The following is a 12,216-nucleotide window of genomic DNA, read 5'->3' on the forward strand; positions in this document are numbered from 1 at the left end:
AAACGCAGACCCTTTAAAGTAATACTGCGTGGTACCCATGCCATGGGTCCCAAATCTCCAGGTTCAAGGGCATCTTCCTACATCGAAAACATGCCTGGGAAACCCAGAAGATGGTACACCGTGTGATCGGGAAAGGTTTCTAAAACGCACCTCATTTCTCCTCTCCTTGTGCTCGGGTTCGCCATTCCAGCCGCTTCACTAACAATCTCCCTACTTGGAGAATCAGCACCGTTGACCTCCTGTTTCGTACAGGTCGCAATTTGTCCTGAGGATGAACGGGAAGAGGGGGAACCAATGAGAGACTAGCTCTAGGTGTTGGGACAGGCACAGGTCACTCTATTTTCCCATCAGGAAGAAGAATGAACCACAGGCTCAGCCTGCCCCCCGGAACCAGAATAGGGCCTGAAGCAATCCTGCGCTTTTGCGGCCAGCTCCCAAAAAAGCGAGTTGACAAATGGAGCTCAGGGGCACTGCAATTCACAAACCTGCAGAGTTAGAAATGATGACTCTCGTCCACAAATATATTGAGGGAAGGCAACGAAGAGGATTTGAAAGCAAGGCAGAATTGCAGGAAACAGATTTCAGGAGGTCGATTCGACTTGCCTTGAAAGCACATGAAAAGCGGCAAAGCGTTGACAATGATGCCCTTGGCCAAAAAGGGCGTATGCGTTTTTTCCTGAATATATTCAGGAAAAAACGCATACGCCCTTTTTGGCCAACCAAGCAAGCCGGAAAGGCAAATCGGCGCTACAAAGAAGTCTCGCTTGCCAGCGGTCAAAAGGGCCATGCTGAAAAAAGTGTAAAAACCAGAAATGCAGGACAGGACATGGAGACACGGGAGCCTTGCTACGCTGATGGGCGGGATGGAAATTGCCAACAGCCACTCTGGAGAAGTGTACGCTGCGTCCTGAAACATGGAATAGACACAGCTGAGAGAGCATAGGGCACTTCCACTCATGGGCGTAGAAATCGGGAAACTTAAAAATCAACACGACACAGGCACCCCAAAGTTTAGGGCTGCTCTGTTTCCAAGAACCTCCACTTTGGTACACCTTAAATATCCCAGGAAACAGAAAAATGGATAAAGAAGTTGTGGTACTTATGCACAATGGAATATCACTCAGCCATGAAATCAGTGTCATAAGGCTAGTAGCAGCATGATGAGTGGATTTAGGGACGATGACTCTAAGTGAAGTAAGTCACACAGAAAAGGACGCTTATCCTAAGATATCACTGATAGAGGGAATGTCAACATCGCTACACCTGAACTGAATTCCAAAGCAGAACAGAGTCACACATTTAGAAAACACACTATGGCTGCTTAACGGGAAAGGTGAGGCGGGGCGATGCATAAAACAAGGGTTTGAAATTAGCTCAGATACCGTTCCACAAGCCAAATATGTAATAGACAAGACCTACTCCCTGCTCAGTGAACTGGACTCAACACCCCCTATTCACCGCCCAGGAATATATCTGACTAGGAAGAGTCTTAAAACCTATGTATTGATATCTCTCTGGAAGTGAATCAAGAGGGTGTAAAGCGGCATAAACACAGCAGGGAAAAGCAGCTAAACCCCATTATAAAAATAGATTACTTAAAAAAAAAAAACCCCAGAAAACAAAGACACTGAAAGAGACAGACATTCTTACAAAATCCGTTCAGGGGCTCTGATGCAACCTGGATTGACCATATCTAGACCCACAGCTGGATGAGACATAAGGCTGGACACTCTTGGGGCTGAGAGGATTGGTGAGGTTGGGTGAGCAAACGCAGACCCTTTAAAGTAATACTGCGTGGTACCCATGCCATGGGTCCCAAATCTCCAGGTTCAAGGGCATCTTCCTACATCGAAAACATGCCTGGGAAACCCAGAAGATGGTACACCATGTGATCGGGAAAGGTTTCTAAAACGCACCTCATTTCTCCTCTCCTTGTGCTCGGGTTCGCCATTCCAGCCGCTTCACTGACAATCTCCCTACTTGGAGAATCAGCACCGTTGACCTCCTGTTTCGTACAGGTCGCAATTTGTCCTGAGGATGAACGGGAAGAGGGGGAACCAATGAGAGACTAGCTCTAGGTGTTGGGACAGGCACAGGTCACTCTATTTTCCCATCAGGAAGAAGAATGAACCACAGGCTCAGCCTGCCCCCCGGAACCAGAATAGGGCCTGAAGCAATCCTGCGCTTTTGCGGCCAGCTCCCAAAAAAGCGAGTTGACAAATGGAGCTCAGGGGCACTGCAATTCACAAACCTGCAGAGTTCGAAATGATGACTCTCGTCCACAAATATATTGAGGGAAGGCAACGAAGAGGATTTGAAAGCAAGGCAGAATTGCAGGAAACAGATTTCAGGAGGTAGATTCGACTCGCCTTGAAAGCACATGAAAAGCGGCAAAGCGTTGACAATGATGCCCTTGGCCAAAAAGGGCGTATGCGTTTTTTCCTGAATATATTCAGGAAAAAACGCATACGCCCTTTTTGGCCAACCAAGCAAGCCGGAAAGGCAAATCGGCGCTACAAAGAAGTCTCGCTTGCCAGCGGTCAAAAGGGCCATGCTGAAAAAAGTGTAAAAACCAGAAATGCAGGACAGGCCATGGAGACACGGGAGCCTTGCTACGCTGATGGGCGGGATGGAAATTGCCAACAGCCACTCTGGAGAAGTGTACGCTGCGTCCTGAAACATGGAATAGACACAGCTGAGAGAGCATAGGGCACTTCCACTCATGGGCGTAGAAATCGGGAAACCTAAAAATCAACACGACACAGGCACCCCAAAGTTTAGGGCTGCTCTGTTTCCAAGAACCTCCACTTCGGTACACCTTAAATATCTCAGGAAACAGAAAAATGGATAAAGAAGTTGTGGTACTTATGCACAATGGAATATCACTCAGCCATGAAATCAGTGTCATAAGGCTAGTAGCAGCATGATGAGTGGATTTCGGGACGATGACTCTAAGTGAAGTAAGTCACACAGAAAAGGACGCTTATCCTAAGATATCACTGATAGAGGGAATGTCAACATCGCTACACCTGAACTGAATTCCAAAACAGAACAGAGTCACACATTTACAAAACACACTATGGCTGCTTAACGGGAAAGGTGAGGCGGGGCGATGCATAAAACAAGGGTTTGAAATTAGCTCACATACCGTTCCACAAGCCAAATATGTAATAGACAAGACCTACTCCCTGCTCAGTGAACTGGACTCAACACCCCCTATTCACCGCCCAAGAATATATCTGACTAGGAAGAGTCTTTAAACCTATGTATTGATATCTCTCTGGAAGTGAATCAAGAGGGTGTAAAGCGGCATAAACACAGCAGGGAAAAGCAGCTAAACCCCATTATAAAAATAGATTACTTAAAAAAAAAACCCAGAAAAGAAAGACAGTGAAAGAGAGAGACATTCTTACAAAATCCGTTCAGGGGCTCTGATGCAACCTGGATTGACCATATCTAGACCCACAGCTGGATGAGACATAAGGCTGGACACTCTTGGGGCTGAGAGGATTGGTGAGGTTGGGTGAGCAAACGCAGACCCTTTAAAGTAATACTGCGTGGTACCCATGCCATGGGTCCCAAATCTCCAGGTTCAAGGGCATCTTCCTACATCGAAAACATGCCTGGGAAACCCAGAAGATGGTACACCGTGTGATCGGGAAAGGTTTCTAAAACGCACCTCATTTCTCCTCTCCTTGTGCTCGGGTTCGCCATTCCAGCCGCTTCACTAACAATCTCCCTACTTGGAGAATCAGCACCGTTGACCTCCTGTTTCGTACAGGTCGCAATTTGTCCTGAGGATGAACGGGAAGAGGGGGAACCAATGAGAGACTAGCTCTAGGTGTTGGGACAGGCACAGGTCACTCTATTTTCCCATCAGGAAGAAGAATGAACCACAGGCTCAGCCTGCCCCCCGGAACCAGAATAGGGCCTGAAGCAATCCTGCGCTTTTGCGGCCAGCTCCCAAAAAAGCGAGTTGACAAATGGAGCTCAGGGGCACTGCAATTCACAAACCTGCAGAGTTAGAAATGATGACTCTCGTCCACAAATATATTGAGGGAAGGCAACGAAGAGGATTTGAAAGCAAGGCAGAATTGCAGGAAACAGATTTCAGGAGGTCGATTCGACTCGCCTTGAAAGCACATGAAAAGCGGCAAAGCGTTGACAATGATGCCCTTGGCCAAAAAGGGCGTATGCGTTTTTTCCTGAATATATTCAGGAAAAAACGCATACGCCCTTTTTGGCCAACCAAGCAAGCCGGAAAGGCAAATCGGCGCTACAAAGAAGTCTCGCTTGCCAGCGGTCAAAAGGGCCATGCTGAAAAAAGTGTAAAAACCAGAAATGCAGGACAGGCCATGGAGACACGGGAGCCTTGCTACGCTGATGGGCGGGATGGAAATTGCCAACAGCCACTCTGGAGAAGTGTACGCTGCGTCCTGAAACATGGAATAGACACAGCTGAGAGAGCATAGGGCACTTCCACTCATGGGCGTAGAAATCGGGAAACCTAAAAATCAACACGACACAGGCACCCCAAAGTTTAGGGCTGCTCTGTTTCCAAGAACCTCCACTTCGGTACACCTTAAATATCCCAGGAAACAGAAAAATGGATAAAGAAGTTGTGGTACTTATGCACAATGGAATATCACTCAGCCATGAAATCAATGTCATAAGGCTAGTAGCAGCATGATGAGTGGATTTAGGGACGATGACTCTAAGTGAAGTAAGTCACACAGAAAAGGACGCTTATCCTAAGATATCACTGATAGAGGGAATGTCAACATCGCTACACCTGAACTGAATTCCAAAGCAGAACAGAGTCACACATTTAGAAAACACACTATGGCTGCTTAACGGGAAAGGTGAGGCGGGGCGATGCATAAAACAAGGGTTTGAAATTAGCTCAGATACCGTTCCACAAGCCAAATATGTAATAGACAAGACCTACTCCCTGCTCAGTGAACTGGACTCAACACCCCCTATTCACCGCCCAAGAATATATCTGACTAGGAAGAGTCTTAAAACCTATGTATTGATATCTCTCTGGAAGTGAATCAAGAGGGTGTAAAGCGGCATAAACACAGCAGGGAAAAGCAGCTAAACCCCATTATAAAAATAGATTACTTAAAAAAAAAACCCCAGAAAACAAAGACAGTGAAAGAGAGAGACATTCTTACAAAATCCGTTCAGGGGCTCTGATGCAACCTGGATTGACCATATCTAGACCCACAGCTGGATGAGACATAAGGCTGGACACTCTTGGGGCTGAGAGGATTGGTGAGGTTGGGTGAGCAAACGCAGACCCTTTAAAGTAATACTGCGTGGTACCCATGCCATGGGTCCCAAATCTCCAGGTTCAAGGGCATCTTCCTACATCGAAAACATGCCTGGGAAACCCAGAAGATGGTACACCGTGTGATCGGGAAAGGTTTCTAAAACGCACCTCATTTCTCCTCTCCTTGTGCTCGGGTTCGCCATTCCAGCCGCTTCACTAACAATCTCCCTACTTGGAGAATCAGCACCGTTGACCTCCTGTTTCGTACAGGTCGCAATTTGTCCTGAGGATGAACGGGAAGAGGGGGAACCAATGAGAGACTAGCTCTAGGTGTTGGGACAGGCACAGGTCACTCTATTTTCCCATCAGGAAGAAGAATGAACCACAGGCTCAGCCTGCCCCCCGGAACCAGAATAGGGCCTGAAGCAATCCTGCGCTTTTGCGGCCAGCTCCCAAAAAAGCGAGTTGACAAATGGAGCTCAGGGGCACTGCAATTCACAAACCTGCAGAGTTCGAAATGATGACTCTCGTCCACAAATATATTGAGGGAAGGCAACGAAGAGGATTTGAAAGCAAGGCAGAATTGCAGGAAACAGATTTCAGGAGGTGGTTTCGACTCGCCTTGAAAACACATGAAAAGCGGCAAAGCGTTGACAATGATGCCCTTGGCCAAAAAGGGCGTATGCGTTTTTTCCTGAATATATTCAGGAAAAAACGCATACGCCCTTTTTGGCCAACCAAGCAAGCCGGAAAGGCAAATCGGCGCTACAAAGAAGTCTCGCTTGCCAGCGGTCAAAAGGGCCATGCTGAAAAAAGTGTAAAAACCAGAAATGCAGGACAGGCCATGGAGACACGGGAGCCTTGCTACGCTGATGGGCGGGATGGAAATTGCCAACAGCCACTCTGGAGAAGTGTACGCTGCGTCCTGAAACATGGAATAGACACAGCTGAGAGAGCATAGGGCACTTCCACTCATGGGCGTAGAAATCGGGAAACCTAAAAATCAACACGACACAGGCACCCCAAAGTTTAGGGCTGCTCTGTTTCCAAGAACCTCCACTTCGGTACACCTTAAATATCCCAGGAAAGAGAAAAATGGATAAAGAAGTTGTGGTACTTATGCACAATGGAATATCACTCAGCCATGAAATCAGTGTCATAAGGCTAGTAGCAGCATGATGAGTGGATTTAGGGACGATGACTCTAAGTGAAGTAAGTCACACAGAAAAGGACGCTTATCCTAAGATATCACTGATAGAGGGAATGTCAACATCGCTACACCTGAACTGAATTCCAAAGCAGAACAGAGTCACACATTTAGAAAACACACTATGGCTGCTTAACGGGAAAGGTGAGGCGGGGCGATGCATAAAACAAGGGTTTGAAATTAGCTCAGATACCGTTCCACAAGCCAAATATGTAATAGACAAGACCTACTCCCTGCTCAGTGAACTGGACTCAACACCCCCTATTCACCGCCCAAGAATATATCTGACTAGGAAGAGTCTTAAAACCTATGTATTGATATCTCTCTGGAAGTGAATCAAGAGGGTGTAAAGCGGCATAAACACAGCAGGGAAAAGCAGCTAAACCCCATTATAAAAATAGATTACTTAAAAAAAAAAACCCCAGAAAACAAAGACAGTGAAAGAGAGAGACATTCTTACAAAATCCGTTCAGGGGCTCTGATGCAACCTGGATTGACCATATCTAGACCCACAGCTGGATGAGACATAAGGCTGGACACTCTTGGGGCTGAGAGGATTGGTGAGGTTGGGTGAGCAAACGCAGACCCTTTAAAGTAATACTGCGTGGTACCCATGCCATGGGTCCCAAATCTCCAGGTTCAAGGGCATCTTCCTACATCGAAAACATGCCTGGGAAACCCAGAAGATGGTACACCGTGTGATCGGGAAAGGTTTCTAAAACGCACCTCATTTCTCCTCTCCTTGTGCTCGGGTTCGCCATTCCAGCCGCTTCACTAACAATCTCCCTACTTGGAGAATCAGCACCGTTGACCTCCTGTTTCGTACAGGTCGCAATTTGTCCTGAGGATGAACGGGAAGAGGGGGAACCAATGAGAGACTAGCTCTAGGTGTTGGGACAGGCACAGGTCACTCTATTTTCCCATCAGGAAGAAGAATGAACCACAGGCTCAGCCTGCCCCCCGGAACCAGAATAGGGCCTGAAGCAATCCTGCGCTTTTGCGGCCAGCTCCCAAAAAAGCGAGTTGACAAATGGAGCTCAGGGGCACTGCAATTCACAAACCTGCAGAGTTCGAAATGATGACTCTCGTCCACAAATATATTGAGGGAAGGCAACGAAGAGGATTTGAAAGCAAGGCAGAATTGCAGGAAACAGATTTCAGGAGGTGGTTTCGACTCGCCTTGAAAACACATGAAAAGCGGCAAAGCGTTGACAATGATGCCCTTGGCCAAAAAGGGCGTATGCGTTTTTTCCTGAATATATTCAGGAAAAAACGCATACGCCCTTTTTGGCCAACCAAGCAAGCCGGAAAGGCAAATCGGCGCTACAAAGAAGTCTCGCTTGCCAGCGGTCAAAAGGGCCATGCTGAAAAAAGTGTAAAAACCAGAAATGCAGGACAGGCCATGGAGACACGGGAGCCTTGCTACGCTGATGGGCGGGATGGAAATTGCCAACAGCCACTCTGGAGAAGTGTACGCTGCGTCCTGAAACATGGAATAGACACAGCTGAGAGAGCATAGGGCACTTCCACTCATGGGCGTAGAAATCGGGAAACCTAAAAATCAACACGACACAGGCACCCCAAAGTTTAGGGCTGCTCTGTTTCCAAGAACCTCCACTTCGGTACACCTTAAATATCTCAGGAAACAGAAAAATGGATAAAGAAGTTGTGGTACTTATGCACAATGGAATATCACTCAGCCATGAAATCAGTGTCATAAGGCTAGTAGCAGCATGATGAGTGGATTTAGGGACGATGACTCTAAGTGAAGTAAGTCACACAGAAAAGGACGCTTATCCTAAGATATCACTGATAGAGGGAATGTCAACATCGCTACACCTGAACTGAATTCCAAAACAGAACAGAGTCACACATTTAGAAAACACACTATGGCTGCTTAACGGGAAAGGTGAGGCGGGGCGATGCATAAAACAAGGGTTTGAAATTAGCTCACATACCGTTCCACAAGCCAAATATGTAATAGACAAGACCTACTCCCTGCTCAGGGAACTGGACTCAACACCCCCTATTCACCGCCCAAGAATATATCTGACTAGGAAGAGTCTTTAAACCTATGTATTGATATCTCTCTGGAAGTGAATCAAGAGGGTGTAAAGCGGCATAAACACAGCAGGGAAAAGCAGCTAAACCCCATTATAAAAATAGATTACTTAAAAAAAAAACCCCAGAAATCAAAGACAGTGAAAGAGAGAGACATTCTTACAAAATCCGTTCAGGGGCTCTGATGCAACCTGGATTGACCATATCTAGACCCACAGCTGGATGAGACATAAGGCTGGACACTCTTGGGGCTGAGAGGATTGGTGAGGTTGGGTGAGCAAACGCAGACCCTTTAAAGTAATACTGCGTGGTACCCATGCCATGGGTCCCAAATCTCCAGGTTCAAGGGCATCTTCCTACATCGAAAACATGCCTGGGAAACCCAGAAGATGGTACACCGTGTGATCGGGAAAGGTTTCTAAAACGCACCTCATTTCTCCTCTCCTTGTGCTCGGGTTCGCCATTCCAGCCGCTTCACTAACAATCTCCCTACTTGGAGAATCAGCACCGTTGACCTCCTGTTTCGTACAGGTCGCAATTTGTCCTGAGGATGAACGGGAAGAGGGGGAACCAATGAGAGACTAGCTCTAGGTGTTGGGACAGGCACAGGTCACTCTATTTTCCCATCAGGAAGAAGAATGAACCACAGGCTCAGCCTGCCCCCCGGAACCAGAATAGGGCCTGAAGCAATCCTGCGCTTTTGCGGCCAGCTCCCAAAAAAGCGAGTTGACAAATGGAGCTCAGGGGCACTGCAATTCACAAACCTGCAGAGTTAGAAATGATGACTCTCGTCCACAAATATATTGAGGGAAGGCAACGAAGAGGATTTGAAAGCAAGGCAGAATTGCAGGAAACAGATTTCAGGAGGTCGATTCGACTCGCCTTGAAAGCACATGAAAAGCGGCAAAGCGTTGACAATGATGCCCTTGGCCAAAAAGGGCGTATGCGTTTTTTCCTGAATATATTCAGGAAAAAACGCATACGCCCTTTTTGGCCAACCAAGCAAGCCGGAAAGGCAAATCGGCGCTACAAAGAAGTCTCGCTTGCCAGCGGTCAAAAGGGCCATGCTGAAAAAAGTGTAAAAACCAGAAATGCAGGACAGGCCATGGAGACACGGGAGCCTTGCTACGCTGATGGGCGGGATGGAAATTGCCAACAGCCACTCTGGAGAAGTGTACGCTGCGTCCTGAAACATGGAATAGACACAGCTGAGAGAGCATAGGGCACTTCCACTCATGGGCGTAGAAATCGGGAAACCTAAAAATCAACACGACACAGGCACCCCAAAGTTTAGGGCTGCTCTGTTTCCAAGAACCTCCACTTCGGTACACCTTAAATATCCCAGGAAACAGAAAAATGGATAAAGAAGTTGTGGTACTTATGCACAATGGAATATCACTCAGCCATGAAATCAATGTCATAAGGCTAGTAGCAGCATGATGAGTGGATTTAGGGACGATGACTCTAAGTGAAGTAAGTCACACAGAAAAGGACGCTTATCCTAAGATATCACTGATAGAGGGAATGTCAACATCGCTACACCTGAACTGAATTCCAAAACAGAACAGAGTCACACATTTAGAAAACACACTATGGCTGCTTAACGGGAAAGGTGAGGCGGGGCGATGCATAAAACAAGGGTTTGAAATTAGCTCAGATACCGTTCCACAAGCCAAATATGTAATAGACAAGACCTACTCCCTGCTCAGTGAACTGGACTCAACACCCCCTATTCACCGCCCAAGAATATATCTGACTAGGAAGAGTCTTAAAACCTATGTATTGATATCTCTCTGGAAGTGAATCAAGAGGGTGTAAAGCGGCATAAACACAGCAGGGAAAAGCAGCTAAACCCCATTATAAAAATAGATTACTTAAAAAAAAAAACCCCAGAAAACAAAGACAGTGAAAGAGAGAGACATTCTTACAAAATCCGTTCAGGGGCTCTGATGCAACCTGGATTGACCATATCTAGACCCACAGCTGGATGAGACATAAGGCTGGACACTCTTGGGGCTGAGAGGATTGGTGAGGTTGGGTGAGCAAACGCAGACCCTTTAAAGTAATACTGCGTGGTACCCATGCCATGGGTCCCAAATCTCCAGGTTCAAGGGCATCTTCCTACATCGAAAACATGCCTGGGAAACCCAGAAGATGGTACACCGTGTGATCGGGAAAGGTTTCTAAAACGCACCTCATTTCTCCTCTCCTTGTGCTCGGGTTCGCCATTCCAGCCGCTTCACTAACAATCTCCCTACTTGGAGAATCAGCACCGTTGACCTCCTGTTTCGTACAGGTCGCAATTTGTCCTGAGGATGAACGGGAAGAGGGGGAACCAATGAGAGACTAGCTCTAGGTGTTGGGACAGGCACAGGTCACTCTATTTTCCCATCAGGAAGAAGAATGAACCACAGGCTCAGCCTGCCCCCCGGAACCAGAATAGGGCCTGAAGCAATCCTGCGCTTTTGCGGCCAGCTCCCAAAAAAGCGAGTTGACAAATGGAGCTCAGGGGCACTGCAATTCACAAACCTGCAGAGTTAGAAATGATGACTCTCGTCCACAAATATATTGAGGGAAGGCAACGAAGAGGATTTGAAAGCAAGGCAGAATTGCAGGAAACAGATTTCAGGAGGTCGATTCGACTCGCCTTGAAAGCACATGAAAAGCGGCAAAGCGTTGACAATGATGCCCTTGGCCAAAAAGGGCGTATGCGTTTTTTCCTGAATATATTCAGGAAAAAACGCATACGCCCTTTTTGGCCAACCAAGCAAGCCGGAAAGGCAAATCGGCGCTACAAAGAAGTCTCGCTTGCCAGCGGTCAAAAGGGCCATGCTGAAAAAAGTGTAAAAACCAGAAATGCAGGACAGGCCATGGAGACACGGGAGCCTTGCTACGCTGATGGGCGGGATGGAAATTGCCAACAGCCACTCTGGAGAAGTGTACGCTGCGTCCTGAAACATGGAATAGACACAGCTGAGAGAGCATAGGGCACTTCCACTCATGGGCGTAGAAATCGGGAAACCTAAAAATCAACACGACACAGGCACCCCAAAGTTTAGGGCTGCTCTGTTTCCAAGAACCTCCACTTCGGTACACCTTAAATATCCCAGGAAACAGAAAAATGGATAAAGAAGTTGTGGTACTTATGCACAATGGAATATCACTCAGCCATGAAATCAGTGTCATAAGGCTAGTAGCAGCATGATGAGTGGATTTAGGGACGATGACTCTAAGTGAAGTAAGTCACACAGAAAAGGACGCTTATCCTAAGATATCACTGATAGAGGGAATGTCAACATCGCTACAACTGAACTGAATTCCAAAGCAGAACAGAGTCACACATTTAGAAAACACACTATGGCTGCTTAACGGGAAAGGTGAGGCGGGGCGATGCATAAAACAAGGGTTTGAAATTAGCTCAGATACCGTTCCACAAGCCAAATATGTAATAGACAAGACCTACTCCCTGCTCAGTGAACTGGACTCAACACCCCCTATTCACCGCCCAAGAATATATCTGACTAGGAAGAGTCTTTAAACCTATGTATTGATATCTCTCTGGAAGTGAATCAAGAGGGTGTAAAGCGGCATAAACACAGCAGGGAAAAGCAGCTAAACCCCATTATAAAAATAGATTACTTAAAAAAAAAAACCCCAGAAAACAAAGACAGTG

Source organism: Eubalaena glacialis, chromosome 8, assembly GCF_028564815.1.
Source record: "Eubalaena glacialis isolate mEubGla1 chromosome 8, mEubGla1.1.hap2.+ XY, whole genome shotgun sequence".
Taxonomy (NCBI): domain Eukaryota; kingdom Metazoa; phylum Chordata; class Mammalia; order Artiodactyla; family Balaenidae; genus Eubalaena; species Eubalaena glacialis.